Here is a 22,128-nt window from a genome sequence, read left to right as displayed (position 1 = left end):
AGACTTTGTTTTAATTAAACATTTATATATTTAGTAATTTCCTAAAATAGCAATTAAAATTCAGAAATTTGCCTAATTTTGTGAAATGACCGAAATACCCCTAAGAAACACAATTTCCACTTCTCTTCTCTTCCTTCTCTTCACGTGCAAGAATGAAGAAATTTCTTCATTCCTCTCTTCCCTCATTTCAGTCCTTGTTCATGCCTTGCTCCCCAAGCACTCCAGCTTCTCTTTCACTCTACTTAAAACTATAAATTAAAGCAACAATCTGCCCCAATTCTTCATACAATCAACTCCAATTTCAATAACCAAACCAATTTCAAATTCAATTCAGTTGAAACCACCACCACCATCATCGGTGGCTGCCGCCACCAAAACCCCTGTCAATCACCACTATCACGGCTGCCTAGCATCACCTCGAGCATCCACCACCACTGAAGCCACCCCTTATTGCCCTCCTCTCCTCGCAGCCCCGCAACTCCCCTCCCCTGCCTTGCTCCTTCGCATCTACCGCACCACCCACGCCACACAACGACCACACTCCGGCCACCACATCACCTTCTAAACCTACCTCCACCTCACAATCCCCGGCGATAGGCCGCTGCGCCGCCCCGGGTTCGACCAGAAATACCCCTCCCCCTACTTTTTCCTCTGTTTCGTTCGACCACCCCCTTCCCTTTTTCCTTGCAGTTCCGCCACCGCAAAACCACATCACTGTCGCCTCCTCTCCGGCCTGGTTCCGTGCCTTTGCGCCGCCCATACCTCCGGTCACCACCTCCCTCTTTTCCTCCCTGCTCCTCCGCGTGCCCTCCTCCCCTGCTTCCCCTGTTCCTTCGTGTTCTGTTTCCCTCAAAGGAAACGAGTTCCAGTAATTGGAACTTTGTTTTGTTGCTCAAGTTAAGCCCACATTCCCTTGGCCCAAATTCCCAAAGTGAGTTTTGTTATTTTGCCCAATTATTTACCAATCTAATTATTTTGTAAAAATAAACGGTTACTTAAACATTTCAATTAAATAAATTCTTAATGATAATATTATAAATATATTTCGGCAGAGTTTTGGTTTAAATAATATTCGTATAAAATCGATTTATGAAATATGAATTTAGATTGAAATTTTGATTAATAATAACATTTTCGTTAAAACTATGAAATTATAATTCGTAAATTCAATTATTTATAAACTTATTATAAAGTATTAATTTTAAAATATTAATCGTTTAATTGAATGATTTAATATTGTGAAAGAAATCGAACTCGGAGCTCAGGAATAACGATCCATCGAACAGGAAGTATAAACTACGGTTGAGGTAACATCTATTGCTAACACCCACAATCCCCTTATGAAATGTGTTTTATGAGATTATGAAATATGTTTATAATGATATGTTTTTATAGGATTGTGGGATATGAAATATGTTTATAAGTGTGTTTTATGAATGATGATATTTAAATGTGTTTGTGAATGATTTTATAAGAATGATGTTTATGAGTTACGAATAAGATACGAAACATGATAAATAAAAGTGTAACCGGTTCTGGCAGTTAGTGGGGTTACTATTTCTAGGTCGTGCACGTACCGCCGTACCGCGGGACACCCAACAAGGGAGAGTGCTCCTTGAGGGTTACCGCAAGCTAAAAGAGAAACTATTTAGGTACGGGCGTATGTCCAACAAGGGAGAGTGCTCCTTGAGGACTATCGCAAGGTGGGAGACGTCCCGCAAGGCTAACCTGTCAGTTACCAAGTAAAAAGAAGGTTTTAAGAAAGATAATGGGAACTATCAAGGTTTCAAGTTATAAATGATGTTTTATTGCATTTATGAAAATGTTTTACTATGTTCTATTCTCCCTGATTGCAAAGTAAATAAAATGAATTGAAATGAGTTTACGCTGTTAGGGTAGTATGTTACTGGGCCTCGGCTCACGATGTTGCTTTTGTTTTAGGTACGAAGAAGATCATGGGATGCCTTAGAGTGAGGATGCAACCATCAAATTCACGATCGATGTTTAGTAGAGACAATTATGTCATTAGTAATAAAGGGATGTATTAATTAAACTCTAAGTTTGATCTCATGATTTGAGTTAGATTTTAATACTAATATTAACCAAATGCTAAAAGTATTTTTTATTAAAGTTTATTTAGTAATTGAAAAAGGTTATGTCGCCTTGTATTTTCCACAAGGGAAATACGGCAGTGACGCTCCGACTAAATTAGGGTTTCCGCTGCTAATTAAAGGTAATTAACCTAATTAATGGTGTTTAAAAGTCGGGGCGTTACAGTTTGGTATTCAGAGCCAAGGTTCTGCGACCATAAGTGCTAAACTTTACGGGTTTTGCACGAAATAAAAATTTACTAGGTTTTAAGCAAGAATTTTAAGGAATGAGTAAAAAGAATAAGTTAAAATCATGCTAAGTTAAAATGAAATGAGTGTGAGTGATAGGACGGGGAACGCAACGGGAATGTTTTCTTTATTATGATTTGCAGAATTTCTTAGTCTAATTTCAAGAAGAAAAGATTATCTGAAGTATCCTTGCGATCAGATCGGCGATGACTTCAAGCGGAAATATTCCTATTGACGGCACTAGAAACGATAACGATGTTAACGATGGCAATGGTAATCACAAATCTGCATTAGCGCTGGGAGGAATGCAAGAAAGAATTGAAGAATTGCGCAAGGATCCCATTTTCGGGGACACTCCAGGAGAAACAAGCGATAATCGAATGGATTTAATGAGATTGATAATGTCGGAACTTCTGCAAGGAAATCGTCAAAAGCCAAGGTCAGAGCAAGAAGAATGCTCCAACATGTTCAAGAAGTTCGCTTCTCATAAACCCCCTACCTATGATGGCAAACCAGACCCTACTGAATTTGAGGAATGGATTAGCGATATGGAGAAATTATTTGATGCAACTCAATGCCCCGAGAAATGGAAGGTCAACTATGCTGTCTTTTACTTGAAAGGACAAGCCAACCTGTGGTGGAAAAGTGTTAAAGGAATCCAAAATGAGCCTGGTTTTGGTTGGGAAAAACTGACGGAAGCTATGCGGGAACAATTTTATCCCTATTCTCTGCAACTGCAAATGGAATCGGAATTTATCAAATTGAGTCAAGGAAAGAAGAATGTTCTGGAATATGCAGTGAAATTCAATGAGCTTGCTCGATTTGCCCCTGACCTGGTGACTACTGATAGGCAAAGGATGAATCGATTTGAAGGAGGATTAAGCATTGAGATCCGTGATCGTCTTTCGAGTTCTAGAATTTCCACTTTCCAAGAGTTGTACGATCGAGCAATTAACGTCGAAAGAATTATCAAGCTTCGAGAAGAAACATATGGAAAACGAAAAGGGAGCTTCGAAGAAAATCAACCGAACAATAAGAAACAAAATGTCAATGTCAGCTATCAAGGAGGGAATAACGGAAACCAAAGCTTCAACAAGAATCGTGGATGCGCCAAGTGTGGAAGATGGAACCATACTGAGAAAGAATGTCGAATTGGTACGCGAGATTGCTTCAAATGTGGTAGCAAAGATCACCAAATCAGAGATTGTCCGCAAATACATCGAGAGCAAGGTGATAGGAGAAACGATGAAAACAAAGGAAATGGTGGCACTACAAATTTCAACCGTAATCCCCCACGTGGAGCAACTTCGAATGGAAGAGTGTTTTTAATGCAAGGAAAAGGCGATGACGCAAATGACAATGACGACTTCGCTAGTATGGAGTAAAGAATGAATGATCTTTTGAAAACGCGTGATCGAACATCTAGAAAAAAATAGTCTAAACTAAATGATGGAAATTTTGAAAGTAATATGCGCTAATCAAGTATCAAACTAAGATGTATTACCATCATTAGATATATGAATGTTATGCTTATGTATCAAATTTTCAATTAAAGAATTATGTGTTTAAGATATGCTTTATGGATTATGTTTATGCTGACATGATTGTATTGGTAATAACAAATCGTTACGTATGAAAGTCGTCTTCGATGGAGGTTCTCCTGAGCTCAGAGTATGAGATTGTTATAATAAATGACTTTTACGAATTATTTGAGTATTGCAATTGTTAGATAAATATTTATTCTCATTTTCAAAGTCATAAATTTTGCATTAAATATTACTATTTTTGGTAAGAAAAATATTTTCAAACAAGATATCACAAAGTAAAATGGGAGCCTAGTCTAAGCTAACAAGTTTGCCCCTTTTATGTTCTCTGCTCCTCGATCCTATTTTATGAAGTAAAGTGGAGGTACGAAAGATGCTGGCAGAATGTAATTGACCTTAATGACGATTAAGGGTCGATATATAATTTTGCCCCTTTTGTATTCTTTACTCTTCGATTCTAGGTCTTGAGTTGAAGCGGAGTCATTAAAGAAGATGGCGGAATGTAGGCTAGACAATGTCGGAATTGGAATGAAATTGTGAGATCTTGGTACTTTTATTCAAATATTTTCAACTTTCAACGATCAATTCAAGTTTCGAGGACGAAACTTTTTCTAAGGGGGTAGGAATGTAATACCCCGAAACTTTTAAACTCGTTTATTAAAAATTAATAATATTTTATTAACGTAATTTCGTTTCAATTATTAGAAATAATTTAAAAATTTCGTTATTTTAAACGTTTTTACGGTTTATTTTAAATGATAAATTTATAAACGAAAATTTATTTATTTTTCGTTAACGATATATTTTACGAGACTTTGTTTTAATTAAACATTTATATATTTAGTAATTTCCTAAAATAGCAATTAAAATTCAGAAATTTGCCTAATTTTGTGAAATGACCGAAATACCCCTAAGAAACACAATTTCCACTTCTCTTCTCTTCCTTCTCTTCACGTGCAAGAATGAAGAAATTTCTTCATTCCTCTCTTCCCTCATTTCAGTCCTTGTTCATGCCTTGCTCCCCAAGCACTCCAGCTTCTCTTTCACTCTACTTAAAACTATAAATTAAAGCAACAATCTGCCCCAATTCTTCATACAATCAACTCCAATTTCAATAACCAAACCAATTTCAAATTCAATTCAGTTGAAACCACCACCACCATCATCGGTGGCTGCCGCCACCAAAACCCCTGTCAATCACCACTATCACGGCTGCCTAGCATCACCTCGAGCATCCACCACCACTGAAGCCACCCCTTATTGCCCTCCTCTCCTCGCAGCCCCGCAACTCCCCTCCCCTGCCTTGCTCCTTCGCATCTACCGCACCACCCACGCCACACAACGACCACACTCCGGCCACCACATCACCTTCTAAACCTACCTCCACCTCACAATCCCCGGCGATAGGCCGCTGCGCCGCCCCGGGTTCGACCAGAAATACCCCTCCCCCTACTTTTTCCTCTGTTTCGTTCGACCACCCCCTTCCCTTTTTCCTTGCAGTTCCGCCACCGCAAAACCACATCACTGTCGCCTCCTCTCCGGCCTGGTTCCGTGCCTTTGCGCCGCCCATACCTCCGGTCACCACCTCCCTCTTTTCCTCCCTGCTCCTCCGCGTGCCCTCCTCCCCTGCTTCCCCTGTTCCTTCGTGTTCTGTTTCCCTCAAAGGAAACGAGTTCCAGTAATTGGAACTTTGTTTTGTTGCTCAAGTTAAGCCCACATTCCCTTGGCCCAAATTCCCAAAGTGAGTTTTGTTATTTTGCCCAATTATTTACCAATCTAATTATTTTGTAAAAATAAACGGTTACTTAAACATTTCAATTAAATAAATTCTTAATGATAATATTATAAATATATTTCGGCAGAGTTTTGGTTTAAATAATATTCGTATAAAATCGATTTATGAAATATGAATTTAGATTGAAATTTTGATTAATAATAACATTTTCGTTAAAACTATGAAATTATAATTCGTAAATTCAATTATTTATAAACTTATTATAAAGTATTAATTTTAAAATATTAATCGTTTAATTGAATGATTTAATATTGTGAAAGAAATCGAACTCGGAGCTCAGGAATAACGATCCATCGAACAGGAAGTATAAACTACGGTTGAGGTAACATCTATTGCTAACACCCACAATCCCCTTATGAAATGTGTTTTATGAGATTATGAAATATGTTTATAATGATATGTTTTTATAGGATTGTGGGATATGAAATATGTTTATAAGTGTGTTTTATGAATGATGATATTTAAATGTGTTTGTGAATGATTTTATAAGAATGATGTTTATGAGTTACGAATAAGATACGAAACATGATAAATAAAAGTGTAACCGGTTCTGGCAGTTAGTGGGGTTACTATTTCTAGGTCGTGCACGTACCGCCGTACCGCGGGACACCCAACAAGGGAGAGTGCTCCTTGAGGGTTACCGCAAGCTAAAAGAGAAACTATTTAGGTACGGGCGTATGTCCAACAAGGGAGAGTGCTCCTTGAGGACTATCGCAAGGTGGGAGACGTCCCGCAAGGCTAACCTGTCAGTTACCAAGTAAAAAGAAGGTTTTAAGAAAGATAATGGGAACTATCAAGGTTTCAAGTTATAAATGATGTTTTATTGCATTTATGAAAATGTTTTACTATGTTCTATTCTCCCTGATTGCAAAGTAAATAAAATGAATTGAAATGAGTTTACGCTGTTAGGGTAGTATGTTACTGGGCCTCGGCTCACGATGTTGCTTTTGTTTTAGGTACGAAGAAGATCATGGGATGCCTTAGAGTGAGGATGCAACCATCAAATTCACGATCGATGTTTAGTAGAGACAATTATGTCATTAGTAATAAAGGGATGTATTAATTAAACTCTAAGTTTGATCTCATGATTTGAGTTAGATTTTAATACTAATATTAACCAAATGCTAAAAGTATTTTTTATTAAAGTTTATTTAGTAATTGAAAAAGGTTATGTCGCCTTGTATTTTCCACAAGGGAAATACGGCAGTGACGCTCCGACTAAATTAGGGTTTCCGCTGCTAATTAAAGGTAATTAACCTAATTAATGGTGTTTAAAAGTCGGGGCGTTACAAATCTACCCTATCTCAGATAGTAAGTGGGTTAGCCCGGTGCAAGTAGTTCCAAAAAAAGGAGGTATGACCGTTGTCAAGAATGATAAAGGTGAGCAAATTTCCACTAGAACTGTGACAGGGTGGCGCATGTGCATTGATTATAGGAGATTGAATAAAGCCACCCGAAAAGATCATTTCCCCCTCCCATTTATTGATCAGATGTTAGAGAGGTTGGCAAAGCATTCCTTTTTCTGTTGGTTAGATGGATATTCAGGCTTTTTCCAAATTCCTATCCATCCTGACGATCAGGAAAAGACTACTTTCACATGCCCTTATGGTACTTATGCTTATCGTAGGATGCCATTTGGATTATGTAATGCTCCTGCCACCTTTCAAAGATGCATGATGGCAATTTTCTCAGGTCTTATTGAGAACTCTATGGAAGTATTTATGGATGACTTCTCTGTCTATGGAACATCTTTTGATGTTTGTCTTGATAATTTGGAAAAGGTGCTCCATAGATGTCAAGAAGTCAATCTAGTTCTCAATTGGGAAAAGTGCCATTTCATGGTACAACAGGGAGTCGTTTTAGGTCATGTTGTTTCTCATAGGGGCATCGAAGTTGATAGAGCAAAGATAGAGGTCATTGAGCGCTTACCACCTCCCAACTCCGTAAAAGGGGTAAGGAGTTTCCTTGGTCATGCGAGCTTTTATCGTCGTTTTATCAAGGAATTTTCAAAAATTGCTCGGCCTCTAACCGAACTCTTATGCAGAGATGTCCCCTTTGTTTTTACTGATGCTTGCACTGAGGCTTTTGACAGGTTAAAGCAAGCTCTCATATCTGCCCCTATCATTCAGTCACCTGACTGGAATCTTCCATTTGAGATCATGTGTGATGCCAGTGACTATGCAGTGGGGGCAGTGTTGGGCCAGAGGAAGGATGGCAAGCTACATGCAATCTACTATACGAGCAAGACTCTTGCTCCAGCACAAATGAACTATGCCACAACAGAGAAAGAGTTATTAGCAGTAGTGTATGCTATGGAGAAGTTTCGGTCCTATCTGGTTGGATCGAAGGTGATAGTTCACACGGATCACGCAGCACTGAAGTACTTGATGAGTAAGAAAGATGCTAAGCCTCGTTTGATTCGTTGGATTTTGCTACTCCAAGAATTTGACTTGGAAATTAGGGACAAGAAGGGAGCCGAAAATGTTGTTGCTGATCATCTCTCCCGACTTGTCCTTGAGGGTGAAAGTGACGAGGATCTCCCTATTGATGATTCATTTCCTGATGAGAAACTCCTAGTTATAGCTACTACAGAGATCCCATGGTATGCTGATATAGCCAATTATCTGGCTTGTGGTACTATTCCTCACGGTTATTCATCACAGCAAAAGAAAAAATTCTTTAAGGAGGTGAGAAGACATTTCTGGGACGACCCTTTTCTTTATAAGTCTTGTGCAGATGGGGTGATTCGAAGGTGCATTCCAGAAAATGAGGTACCATCTATTATTTCACATTGTCATGAATTACCTTGTGGAGGACATGCTGGTACTACTAAGACTTCTGCGAAGATTCTACAGTGTGGTTTTCATTGGCCAAGCCTTTTCAAAGATGTTCATCAACATGTCAAGTCTTGTGATCGTTGTCAACGAACTGGTAACATCTCTAAGAGGAATGAAATGCCTCTTAATAATATTCTTGAGGTTGAACTGTTTGATGTGTGGGGAATTGATTTTATGGGACCGTTCCCTTCTTCCTATGGGAACAAGTATATCTTGGTTGCTGTGGATTATGTCTCAAAATGGGTTGAAGCGATAGCTACTCCAACCAACGATGCTCGTGTGGTAAGCAAGTTCTTTAAGAAAACTATTTTTCCTCGATTTGGCATACCACGAGTGTTGATTAGTGACGGAGGCCAGCATTTCTTGGAAAATCGGTTTGAGGCGATGCTTAAGAAATATGGAGTACATCATCGTGTGGGGTTATCATACCACCCACAAACTAGTGGTCAAGTAGAAATTTCTAACCGGGAAATCAAAACCATCTTGGAAAAGACGGTTGCGAGAACAAGGAAAGATTGGTCTGCGAAAATTGATGATGCACTTTGGGCGTACAGGACTGCTTTTAAAACACCTATTGGTACGACTCCATATAGACTTGTGTATGGTAAGGCTTGTCATCTTCCTGTTGAGTTGGAACACCGTGCGTTTTGGGCTATCAAAGCTCTTAATTTTGACTCTCAAGCAGCAGGCGAGAAAAGACTCCTACAACTTAATGAGCTAGATGAGCTTCGACTAGATGCTTATGAAAGTTCAAGGTTGTACAAGGAGAAAACGAAAAGATGGCATGACAAGCATATTTTGAGAAGAGAGTTTAAGGAAGGCGACTTAGTTCTCCTCTTTAACTCTAGATTAAAACTTTTTCCTGGCAAACTTCGCTCTAGAAGGTCGGGACCGTTCCGAGTCAGTAAGGTTTTCCCTTATGGTTCAATAGAGCTCTGGAACAGACAAAATGGAACTTTTAAGGTGAACGGTCAAAGAGTGAAACACTACAGAGTTGGAGACCCTATTGACGAGTGTTAGGTTATGATACATATGACATTTACATAGATCATGCGGAAACAACCATTAACCCAGGAAACATATTATTTACACATAATCATATAGCATAATTAGATGCATACTCTTTGTTGCGTGCCTTCCCTAGCTGCGCCCGAACCGAACAAGAACAAGTCTTTTAGGACTCCAAGTGTCGTCCCTCCGTAGATAGTCCACAGCACGTCCGGATCCGCCTTAAGATTGACCAACTAGAATCGCCCTTAAGGTACTCAGAAAATTCGGCACTTTTGGGGCAAGATGGGTGTTTGAATTTTCTCTCAAAAACCTCACTTTTGAATACTTTGAAACTTATGTATAAATTATGACCCCTAGGCCTTTATTTATAGAGTTATGGAAAAGGAATCGTAATCCTAGTAGGATGCGAATTAATTGGAATTAGAATTCTACATGAATTCTACTTAATCAATTTATCCAATAGGAATAGACATTTAATCATACACTGACTCTTGCAGATTCAGGAATCTCGCATGAGCTCAAACTCACACACACACGGCAGCCACAAGGGCTGCCCACGCATGCGAGCAGCAGCCCACGCAGCGCGGCCCATGCATGCGCGGCCTTGTGCGCGCTGGGCTGTGGCGTGCGTGCTTGCTGGGCGATGGCCTGGCTTCGTGCTGGGCCTTCGTCCGGCAGGCCTCGTCCGATGCTAATTCGTACGATACGCTTCCGATTAAATTTCCATTTCCGGAATCTATTTCCGATACGAACAATATTTAATATTTCCGATTCCGGAATTAATTTCCGTTTCGAACAAATATTTAATATTTCCGTTTTCGGAATTATTTTCCGATTCCGGCAATATTTCCGATTCTGACAATATTTCCGTTTCCGGCAATATTTCCGATTCTGGTAATATTTCCATTTCCAATAATATTTTCCGATACGTACCATGTTTCCGTTTCCGGCAACATCTACGACTTGGATAATATTCATATTTCCGATACGATCCATATTTCCGTTTCCGGCAATATCATCGTTTCCGGAGTATTCATTTCTTGCCTGTGACGATCTTAGCTCCCACTGAAACCAAGATCCGTCGGTTCCGAATATTCATAGATGGAGTATTTAATGCCATTAAATACTTGATCCGTTTACGTACTATTTGTGTGACCCTACGGGTTCAGTCAAGAGTAAGCTGTGGATTAATATCATTAATTCCACTTGAACTGAAGCGGCCTCTAGCTAGGCATTCAGCTCACTTGATCTCACTGAATTATTAACTTGTTAATTAATACTGAACCGCATTTATTAGACTTAACATAGAATGCATACTTGGACCAAGGGCATTATTTCCTTCAGTCTCCCACTTGTCCTTAGGGACAAGTGTGCATTTCCTAATTCCTTTGTCGCTCGATGCTTGCTCTTGAACATAAGGTAAGAGTTGTCATCCTTATTATGTCCAGAGGTGTTCCTCGGTTTCAGAGTTCAACTGATCAAATAAACAGATAATCATAGCCTATGATTCATCCGAGCACGGCCATGCATTTCACAGTTTCTAGCTCTCCGAGTGGCCTTGTACAACTTTTAAGCATCTCATCCCGATTTATGGGAGGACAATCCCAATCTTGCGATCTTGAGATTAGACTTCGTTTGATAGGTGATTACCTGAGCGTTGCCTTTATAGCCTCCTTTTACGGTGCGACGGTTGGTCAACGTCAAAGCAACCAGTTCTCAAACAAGTAATCTCAAATCACTCAGGTATTGAGGATTTAGTGTCTAATAACTTAATGAAATTTACTTATGACAGACTTTCATCTCTTACAGTAAAGTTTCATAGGTCTTGTCCGATACTAGTCTTCCCAAAGTAAGTATCTATGCAAATGATTATGACATTGCCATGTCCACATAGTTCAAGAAACAGAACTACTAGTCATCTTGCATTCTAATCGTCTAACGTTTTCTATGCGTCCAATTTTATAGAAAACTCCGACTAGGGACCATTTTCAACCTTTGACATTCAAGTTCACTTGATAGACATTTCTTAGTCACAGGACTGGTCCTGACAGTCTATCTTGAATATATCGTCAAGTTGAAGGGACTCATCATTTAATAAACCACAAATTAAATGGAAAAATGAATTCCTTTCATTTATTGTGAATGATTAACCAATAATGTTTTACAAAGATTTAAACTCTAAAACTTTAAAACATTAAACAGAGACATCAAAGCCATTCTCCAATATGCTTGATTCCCATAGCTGTAGTGTGCGAGTTGTGCTTCGCTTGCGGCAGAGGTTTAGTTAATGGATCTGATATGTTGTCATCAGTTCCAATTTTGCTTATCTCGACTTCTTTTCTTTCAACGAACTCTCGTAGAAGGTGAAATCTACGAAGTACATGCTTGACTCTCTGGTGGTGTCTAGGCTCTTTTGCCTGTGCAATAGCTCCGTTATTATCACAATACAGGGCTATTGGTCCTTTAATGGAGGGGACTACACCAAGTTCTCCTATGAACTTCCTTAGCCATATAGCTTCCTTTGCTGCTTCATGTGCAGCAATGTACTCCGCTTCAGTTGTAGAATCCGCAATGGTGCTTTGCTTAGCACTTTTCCAGCTTACTGCTCCTCCGTTGAGGCAGAAGACAAACCCAGACTGTGATCTGAAATCATCTTTGTCGGTTTGGAAACTTGCGTCCGTATAGCCTTTAACAATTAATTCATCATCTCCACCATAGACCAGGAAGTCATCTTTGTGCCTTTTCAGGTACTTCAGAATGTTCTTGGCAGCAGTCCAATGCGCCTCTCCTGGGTCTGACTGGTATCTGCTCGTAGCACTGAGTGCGTACGCAACATCCGGGCGTGTACATATCATAGCATACATTATTGAACCAATCAATGATGCATATGGAATCCCATTCATTCGTCTACGCTCATCAAGTGTTTTTGGGCACTGAGTCTTGCTTAGAGTCATTCCATGAGACATGGGTAGGTAGCCTCGCTTGGAGTCCGCCATCTTGAACCTATCAAGCACCTTATTGATATAAGTGCTTTGACTAAGTCCAATCATCTTTTTAGATCTATCTCTGTAAATCTTGATGCCCAATATGTACTGTGCTTCCCCTAGATCCTTCATCGAAAAACATTTCCCAAGCCAAATCTTGACAGAGTTCAACATAGGAATGTCATTTCCGATAAGCAATATGTCGTCGACATATAATACTAGGAAAGCAATTTTGCTCCCACTGACCTTCTTGTATACACAAGATTCGTCCGCGTTCTTGATGAAACCAAAGTCACTGACTGCTTCATCAAAACGTATATTCCAGCTCCTGGATGCCTGCTTCAATCCGTAGATTGACTTCTTTAGCTTGCATACCTTTTTAGCATTCTTTGGATCTTCAAAACCTTCAGGCTGTGTCATAAACACAGTTTCTGTTAAAACGCCGTTTAAGAAAGCAGTTTTGACATCCATCTGCCATATTTCGTAATCGTAATATGCAGCGATTGCTAACATTATTCGAATAGACTTTAGCATTGCAACTGGTGAAAAGGTTTCATCGTAATCCACACCGTGGACTTGCCTGTAACCTTTCGCAACCAATCTAGCTTTGAAAACTTCAAGTTTCCCATCCTTGTCCTTTTTCAGTTTGAAAACCCATTTGCTTCCAATGGCTTGGTAGCCATCTGGCAAATCGACCAAATCCCATACTTGGTTTTCAGACATGGAGTCTAATTCAGATTGCATGGCTTCTTGCCATTGCTTGGAGCTAGGGCTCGTCATAGCTTGCTTGTAAGTCGCAGGTTCATCACTTTCAAGTAATAGAACGTCATAGCTCTCGTTCGTCAAAATACCTAAGTACCTTTCCGGTTGAGATCTATATCTTTGCGATCTACGCGGGGTAACATTTCTAGATTGACCATGATTCTCACCAGATTCTTCTAAAGATCTCTGAGTTTCATCCTGAATGTCATCTTGAGCATTCTCTAGAGTTTGTTGTTCGACTCGAATTTCTTCGAGGTCTACTTTTCTCCCACTTGTCATTTTGGAAATGTGATCTTTCTCCAAAAAGACACCATCTCGAGCAACAAACACTTTGTTCTCAGATGTATTGTAGAAGTAATACCCCTTTGTTTCCTTTGGATAGCCCACAAGGATACATTTGTCAGATTTTGGATGAAGTTTGTCTGAAATTAATCGTTTGACGTATACTTCACATCCCCAAATCTTAAGAAAAGACACATTTGGAGGCTTTCCAAACCATAATTCGTATGGAGTCTTTTCGACAGCTTTAGACGGAGCTCTATTTATAGTGAGTGCAGCTGTATTTAGTGCATGTCCCCAAAATTCTAATGGAAGTTCGGCCTGACCCATCATTGACCTGACCATGTCTAGCAAGGTTCTGTTCCTCCGTTCTGACACACCGTTCCATTGTGGTGTTCCAGGAGGAGTCAATTCTGATAGAATTCCACATTCTTTCAGATGGTCATCAAATTCATAGCTCAGATATTCACCGCCTCTATCAGACCGCAGTGCCTTAATCTTCTTGCCTAATTGATTCTCTACTTCACTCTGAAATTCCTTGAATTTGTCAAAGGATTCAGACTTATGCTTCACTAGGTAGACATAACCATACCTACTGAAGTCATCAGTGAAAGTGATAAAGTAGCTGAAACCACCTCTAGCATTTGTACTCATTGGTCCACATACATCTGTATGGATTAAACCCAATAGTTCATTTGCTCTTTCTCCAACTTTAGAGAAAGGTTGCTTTGTCATTTTTCCAAGTAAACATGATTCGCATTTACCATAATCCTCTAAGTCAAATGGTTCTAGAATTCCTTCCCTTTGAAGTCTTTCTAAGCGTTTCAAGTTTATATGGCCTAATCGACAATGCCACAGATAGGTGAGATCTGAATCATCCTTTTTGGCCTTTTTGGTATTTATGTTATATACTTGTTTGTCGTGATCTAATAAATAAAGTCCATTGACTAATCTAGCAGATCCATAAAACATCTCTTTAAAATAAAACGAACAACTATTGTCTTTTATTATAAAGGAAAATCCCTTAGCATCTAAGCAAGAAACTGAAATGATGTTTTTAGTAAGACTTGGAACATGGAAACATTCTTCCAGTTCCAAAACTAGCCCGGAGGGCAACGACAAATAGTAAGTTCCTACAGCTAATGCAGCAATCCGTGCTCCATTTCCCACTCGTAGGTCGACTTCACCCTTGCTTAACTTTCTACTTCTTCTTAGTCCCTGTGGATTGGAACATAAGTGTGAGCCACAACCTGTATCTAATACCCAAGAAGTTGAATTAGCAAGTATACAGTCTATAACGAAAATACCTGAAGATGGAACGACTGTTCCGTTCTTCTGATCTTCCTTTAGCTTCAAGCAATCTCTCTTCCAATGCCCCTTCTTCTTGCAGTAGAAGCATTCGGATTCAGAAGTGGGTTGACTGACCTTCCTCTTTGCAGATTTGGCGCCAGTTTGCTTAGTTGGGCTGGCCTTGTTGCCACCTTTCTTAGCATTCCTCTTCTTTCCAGATTTCTTGAACTTGCCCCCACGCACCATAAGCACATCCTGCTTATCACTTTTGAGCGTCTTTTCAGCGGTCTTCAGCATACCGTGAAGCTCAGTGAGCGTTTTGTCCAGACTATTCATACTGTAGTTCAGTTTGAACTGATCATACCCGCTATGAAGAGAATGGAGGATGGTGTCTATAGCCATTTCCTGAGAAAATTGCTGATCCAGCCGACTCATATTCTCAATGAGTCCAATCATTTTGAGAACATGTGGACTTACGGGCTCGCCTTTCTTAAGCTTGGTCTCAAGAATTTGCCTATGAGTCTCGAATCTTTCGACTCGAGCCAGATCTTGGAACATGTTCTTCAACTCACTGATGATTGTGAAAGCATCTGAGTTGATGAACGTTTTCTGCAGATCCGCACTCATGGTGGCGAGTATTAGACATTTCACATCCTTGTTGGCATCAATCCAACGATTGAGGGCTGCCTGAGTGATCCCGTCGCCTGGAGCTTCGGGCATCGCCTCATCTAGGACATACTCCTTTTCTTCCTGCATAAGAACTATTTGCAAGTTCCTTTGCCAGTCAAGGAAGTTTTTCCCGTTCAACTTCTCCTTTTCGAGAATTGATCGAATGTTGAATGAATTGTTGTTTGCCATATTAAAAACTACAATTGAAAAGAATAAACAAATAAATAACCATTCACAGTTTCTCTTAATAAACTTAAATTCTAGCATTCATGCATAATTCAATGTTTATTAAGCATTTTATTCAAGTTATGTGTTCCGGCAGGTGTGAATAAAATGATTCCAAGATCCTAAAATCATTGAAGAACTAAGCACAGTTTGTCGACTTAATCCTAGAACATCTTAGGTAAGCAAAAGCCTTTTGCTAATAGTCTAGAAACTATTCTTGGTTGATAGGTACGTCTAAGAACTTATTAGGTAAACCTATCGAATTTGCCACGACATAAAAGGACTCCTTACTTATATCGTTGAGTTTCACCAAAACTAACATGTACTCACAATTATTTGTGTACCTTGCCCCTTTAGGACCAATAAGTAACACCTCGCTGAGCGAAAACTATTACTAGATTGATGTAAAGGATATCCAAGCAAGTGTATATTTTGGCATGGCACCTTTTAACTCAATTTTTAAGTTTGGAACTTAAGGCTCTTACTATGTTGGTTAGATTTTAAGTGAACTAAAATCCTTAATCATGCAACATAATCAAGCTTATGATCTCATGCATTTTAAGACATATTTAAAACAATAAATAACTTAAAACATGCATAAGATATTTGTGATCTAGTATGGCCCGACTTCATCTTGAAGCTTTGACTTCAAAGTCCGTCTTGAAAATCTCCGTGGGAGGCACCATTTTCTTCAAATAGGATAAGTTATAACTAATTACAACTATTTGATGGTACGCAGACCATATTTGAATTGAAAAACAACTTTGGTACTCTAGACCAATTACATTCAAATTAATGGTACGCAGACCATATTTTCTATCCTATTTGGGCCATACTAGTCACTTCATAACCTGCAAAACAGTACATATACAATATATACCATTCACCCATTCATTATCATGAATGGCCCACATAGCTGGTTAGTTAAACACATTATGCATCACGTAAACATTTGCAGCAATTAATCAAGGGCACCAATAATCTACCAATTATTCAGTCCTTATTAATTCTAATCGAGTTGTTTTAACCTTAAGGATTTGTAGACCTAATCAAGAGTTTATGACTAAAAAGTGCTCCCACTCAAACCAATAAATTCATATGCTTTACTAATTTTAAACATAAAATTGTATTTCTAGTCTAACCGGAAACATACAAATTTAATTAAAATTTAAAGCTCATATAAATTTATAATTGAATCCAAAATTTAATTTAATTTCAGTCGCATTTAAATTAATTCATGATTTTAATTTTAGTAAAATAATTAGAATAAATTCCATTTATTATAATTATAATATTCAAAATTAAAATCCAAGAAATTAATTCAAATTATTAATTTTAAAATTAATTAAAATTACGTGAACTGAAATTTTCAAATTAAACATTCAAAACGATCTAATCGAAACGCAAAACACCCTACGCGTTGCACGCCCATGGGCTGTACGCACACAGCCATTGCTGGCCATGTGCGCGCAGCCCATGCGCTCGTTGCATAGCTGCTGCTGTCCCATACGCAAGCCTCCGCACAGCGCCCCATCGCACGCGAGCTATCGCTCGCAGTGCGCGCGCGAGATCGCTCGCTGGGCGCGCTGGTTCGCTCGCTGGCGCGCGAGATCGCTCGCTGGCGCGCGAGATCGCTCGCTGGTGCGCGCGAGCCATCGCTCGCTGGCGCGCGAGATCGCTCGCTGGTGCGCGCGAGCCATCGCTCGCTGGTGCGCGCGAGCCATCGCTCGCTGGCGCGCGAGATCGCTCGCTGGTGCGCGCGAGCCATCGCTCGCTGGCGCGCGAGATCGCTCGCTGCGCGCGCGCGAGTGATGCTGTGCGCAGCGCTCGTGGCACGCGAGCTTGCGCTCGCTGCGCACGAGGCTGCGCGCTGTTGTGCGAGGCAGCGCGCGCTGTGGCGCAGCTCGCTTGCTGCCCACACGCGACTGCCTTGGCTCGCCCCTCGCCCATGCCCATCCGTTCATTGCTCGTGGCACACGACACAAGGCAGGGCTGCTGCCTTGTGCTCGTGCACTACGCCCTTGCTCATTGCATTCGTGCCGCACGGGCGACGAGCTCCCTTGCTCGTCGTCGCATGCCCGCATTATACAACACCCCTTAAGGGTAACACGAAGCGTCCATTGCTTCGTGCGTGCAAGTTATTTGAACGAATCGCATAAAAATTTAAAATTTATATTTAAAATTAATGACAAATTAATAAATATTATTAATTTCATAATTTTAGGGCGAAAAAATCGAAAATTTATTATCCAATTGATTTCCGATTGATATGGATTCAAGTCTAGGTCATAAAAATTTAAAATTTATCGTAAATTTACAATTTTTATGGTGGTTTTTAATCATAGGTTTCTAATTAAATTACAATTAATTATGAAAATCAAATTAATTCTAAATTATTCTAATTTTCAACAAATTAATCATAATTACAAATTAGATTGCATAATTAACAAGACTAGGCATTCAAACTTGTTAAACATATGCAGTAGGTCAATCAAAAATTCAAGATTTATCAACAGGAATCGCAAATATTTAATTTAACATCTTAAATTTACGAAATTTTGCATCCGAAAAACTAAAACCTTCGAAAAGTCATAGTTAGGCTTCGAATTTGAGAATTCTGGGTTCGGCAGAAAAAAACCTATTTTTGTCAAAATTTTAGAATGCCTTTTACATGCGGAATTGACACAAAAATCACTCAATTCGGATGAGTAATGAAGAAACTGCCGAAAAACTGCGTACATATATTTAAATAAACGCAATTTGCAATTAATTAACAATTACGAAAATTAATCACCCCTTTTAATTCTTGCAAATTTGTAATATTTAACCATGTTCATGCAATTTAGATTATGAAAATAATAAGGGGCTCGTGATACCACTGTTAGGTTATGATACATATGACATTTACATAGATCATGCGGAAACAACCATTAACCCAGGAAACATATTATTTACACATAATCATATAGCATAATTAGATGCATACTCTTTGTTGCGTGCCTTCCCTAGCTGCGCCCGAACCGAACAAGAACAAGTCTTTTAGGACTCCAAGTGTCGTCCCTCCGTAGATAGTCCACAGCACGTCCGGATCCGCCTTAAGATTGACCAACTAGAATCGCCCTTAAGGTACTCAGAAAATTCGGCACTTTTGGGGCAAGATGGGTGTTTGAATTTTCTCTCAAAAACCTCACTTTTGAATACTTTGAAACTTATGTATAAATTATGACCCCTAGGCCTTTATTTATAGAGTTATGGAAAAGGAATCGTAATCCTAGTAGGATGCGAATTAATTGGAATTAGAATTCTACATGAATTCTACTTAATCAATTTATCCAATAGGAATAGACATTTAATCATACACTGACTCTTGCAGATTCAGGAATCTCGCATGAGCTCAAACTCACACACACACGGCAGCCACAAGGGCTGCCCACGCATGCGAGCAGCAGCCCACGCAGCGCGGCCCATGCATGCGCGGCCTTGTGCGCGCTGGGCTGTGGCGTGCGTGCTTGCTGGGCGATGGCCTGGCTTCGTGCTGGGCCTTCGTCCGGCAGGCCTCGTCCGATGCTAATTCGTACGATACGCTTCCGATTAAATTTCCATTTCCGGAATCTATTTCCGATACGAACAATATTTAATATTTCCGATTCCGGAATTAATTTCCGTTTCGAACAAATATTTAATATTTCCGTTTTCGGAATTATTTTCCGATTCCGGCAATATTTCCGATTCTGACAATATTTCCGTTTCCGGCAATATTTCCGATTCTGGTAATATTTCCATTTCCAATAATATTTTCCGATACGTACCATGTTTCCGTTTCCGGCAACATCTACGACTTGGATAATATTCATATTTCCGATACGATCCATATTTCCGTTTCCGGCAATATCATCGTTTCCGGAGTATTCATTTCTTGCCTGTGACGATCTTAGCTCCCACTGAAACCAAGATCCGTCGGTTCCGAATATTCATAGATGGAGTATTTAATGCCATTAAATACTTGATCCGTTTACGTACTATTTGTGTGACCCTACGGGTTCAGTCAAGAGTAAGCTGTGGATTAATATCATTAATTCCACTTGAACTGAAGCGGCCTCTAGCTAGGCATTCAGCTCACTTGATCTCACTGAATTATTAACTTGTTAATTAATACTGAACCGCATTTATTAGACTTAACATAGAATGCATACTTGGACCAAGGGCATTATTTCCTTCAACGAGAGTGTTGATATCACACTTTCCGAACCTTCACCGGAATGAGTTATAAAGGAGGTCGAACTTATGACCTTATAAACAAGCGCTTTTGGGAGGCAACCCAACTAATTTCTAATTAATTTCTTTTCTTCTTCTACTTTATTTGTTTATCAACTTTTGCTAAAATAAAAAAAACAAAAAAAAAATAAAAAATAAATAAAAAAATATAGAAAACCGAAAAAACCCAAAATATTTTGTTTTATACTACTACGTTAGATTAATTTACTTTAGTTAGATCCCTTTAGTATTTTTCATCTTCTTTTTATTAATTTATTTTACCTTTTTATCTTAGGATTAGAATATACTAATATAATGTCTTTTGTCATTTAGTGTAGTACTTTATTTCATTTCTCTGTTTTGCGTGTAATATTGTTGTAGGTGACCCATTACCCTATGTTAGCCTGCAACACTGTAATTCCCACAATATAGGACTAGGATTAATTCATATATTTTCCTTTCTCATTATTTAATGTTAATCTTTGTTTTTTTTTTTTTTTTTCTTTTTTTCCTTTGTCTTCTTTCTCCTTATTTGCAGGTAATTATTTTTCTGAAGCAAGAGAAGCTTACAGCTTGCGACAACGACGACGCTGTGGGTAGTAGTCACAGGCCACATACTTTTCGTGAGTTCCAGTACACCCCACGGTGCTGCCGCGAAGCTATGCTTCTTGCCACTAGGAGACTGTGATCCTATCTGATAGAATTAAAGAAAAGAGAGAATCTAAGAGCAACTTACAGCGGACTCCGCTGCCTCACCGCGGTACAGAGACCCGAACCCCGGTCTGACTGCGGCCCATCGTAAATCATCATTAAAAAGGGGGTAAAGAGTCCTAACATCAGTGAATCTCTTGGAATCCTATTCCCTTCAGGTTCTCCTCCTCCTTTGAAGATACTTGCCCCTTCTTGATTTCGAAAATCAGCAAAACCCCTCTGCTGTGAGTTAGTACTTTTTCCCAATCTGATTTTATAGGACTCAACTAGTTTTGCTGTGTATAACTCCCTGCTGCGATTTGGTGTGCCAATTTTAACTATTGTGACGTAACTTGAGGGGGTGGCGTTTCTTTGGTTTTGCACATTACCCGTACAACGAGTATTTTGGCGATCGATCTTACACAAATTTCGTCCGTGAGTTGCGTATGGTCTGTTGTTGTTCTTCTTTTGGTGCATAAATTTGATATCTTTGGCAAGTGTATTCGAAGGTGGTGGTGCATACTTTCAATTTCGGCGAACAAACGAAGTGGGCACTTTCAGTTTTGAGTTTCTGGGAGAGTTTCAATTTGTGTTTATACCCCATTTGTGGAGCGTGTGCGAAGGTTGTCCAAGAAATTGGTGTTTTGACTTTTGATTATTGTGATTTGCATTGAGTATCATATTGATGGCTCCGTCTAAGCAAAAAATAACCCTTACATCTTCAAGTTCTAGGGTGAAGAAAATTGCCAAGGGTAAGAGCTCCGTTTCTAAGGCTACATCTTATGTTGCTAAAGGCAAAACATCAACTCCATCATCAAGTGAAAAAGAGCAAGTGGTAATTAATTACTATGATATTAAATTTGTGGATGATGAACATAAGAAGAAGTATGAGAGATTGTTTGTGAGAGGAGTAACTACTACTCGTTATTGCGACATTGATGTCATAAATTCCTTGCATATTGAAGATGATATTAATTGGTTATTCTCTAATGTTGGTTGGGGTAAATTTCTCATGAATAAATACCCAACATATAAGAGAGTTACATTGGAATTTTTGAGCTCCTTAAAGGCAGTTACGTATGCGGATTCACGTTGTGGTGATGGCATGATTACTTTTCAGATGTACAACGAGACACACACATGGACTGTAACCAAATTTAATGAAGTTCTCGGTTTACCCACTACTGGGCCACGACTGACACCTAAGCATTGGTCTGCTGTACCTCTTTGGCGAATTTTAGCTGGTGAAAATGACTATGACTCGAAGGAGAGCTCGATAACTTCAGTTCGTCACCCAGCTCTACGGTATATCCTTAAGGTATTCGCGAGTACCATCTTTGGCCGAAAAGAATGGGGTAAGGTTCGCAAGGCAGAATTACATATGCTCCATCATATGCTTCATGCTCAACCCATCGATGCAGGTGCTTTCTTAGTACGACAAATGCAAAC

The 22,128-nt window shown here is 39.4% G+C and overlaps 2 long non-coding RNA genes across 2 annotated transcripts; both read left to right on the top strand.

Annotated features, from left to right (window-relative positions):
• Positions 1–658: 658 nt before the first annotated feature.
• Positions 659–2,102, top strand: LOC130460975 (uncharacterized). The gene is made up of 3 exons (XR_008921233.1): positions 659–931; positions 1,246–1,307; positions 1,942–2,102. It is a non-coding gene; the product is annotated as an uncharacterized lncRNA (long non-coding RNA).
• Positions 2,103–5,351: 3,249 nt separating this feature from the next.
• Positions 5,352–6,791, top strand: LOC130460977 (uncharacterized). Its single transcript, XR_008921239.1, has 3 exons — positions 5,352–5,624; positions 5,939–6,000; positions 6,635–6,791. It is a non-coding gene; the product is annotated as an uncharacterized lncRNA (long non-coding RNA).
• The last annotated feature ends 15,337 nt before the right edge of the window (positions 6,792–22,128 follow it).

The sequence above is a fragment of the Spinacia oleracea genome, chromosome 1 (genome assembly GCF_020520425.1).
Source record: "Spinacia oleracea cultivar Varoflay chromosome 1, BTI_SOV_V1, whole genome shotgun sequence".
Classification (NCBI taxonomy): Eukaryota; Viridiplantae; Streptophyta; class Magnoliopsida; order Caryophyllales; family Amaranthaceae; genus Spinacia; species Spinacia oleracea.
The sequence above is the reverse complement of the archived record's forward strand: the minus strand, read 5'-3'. Positions and strand labels throughout refer to the sequence as shown.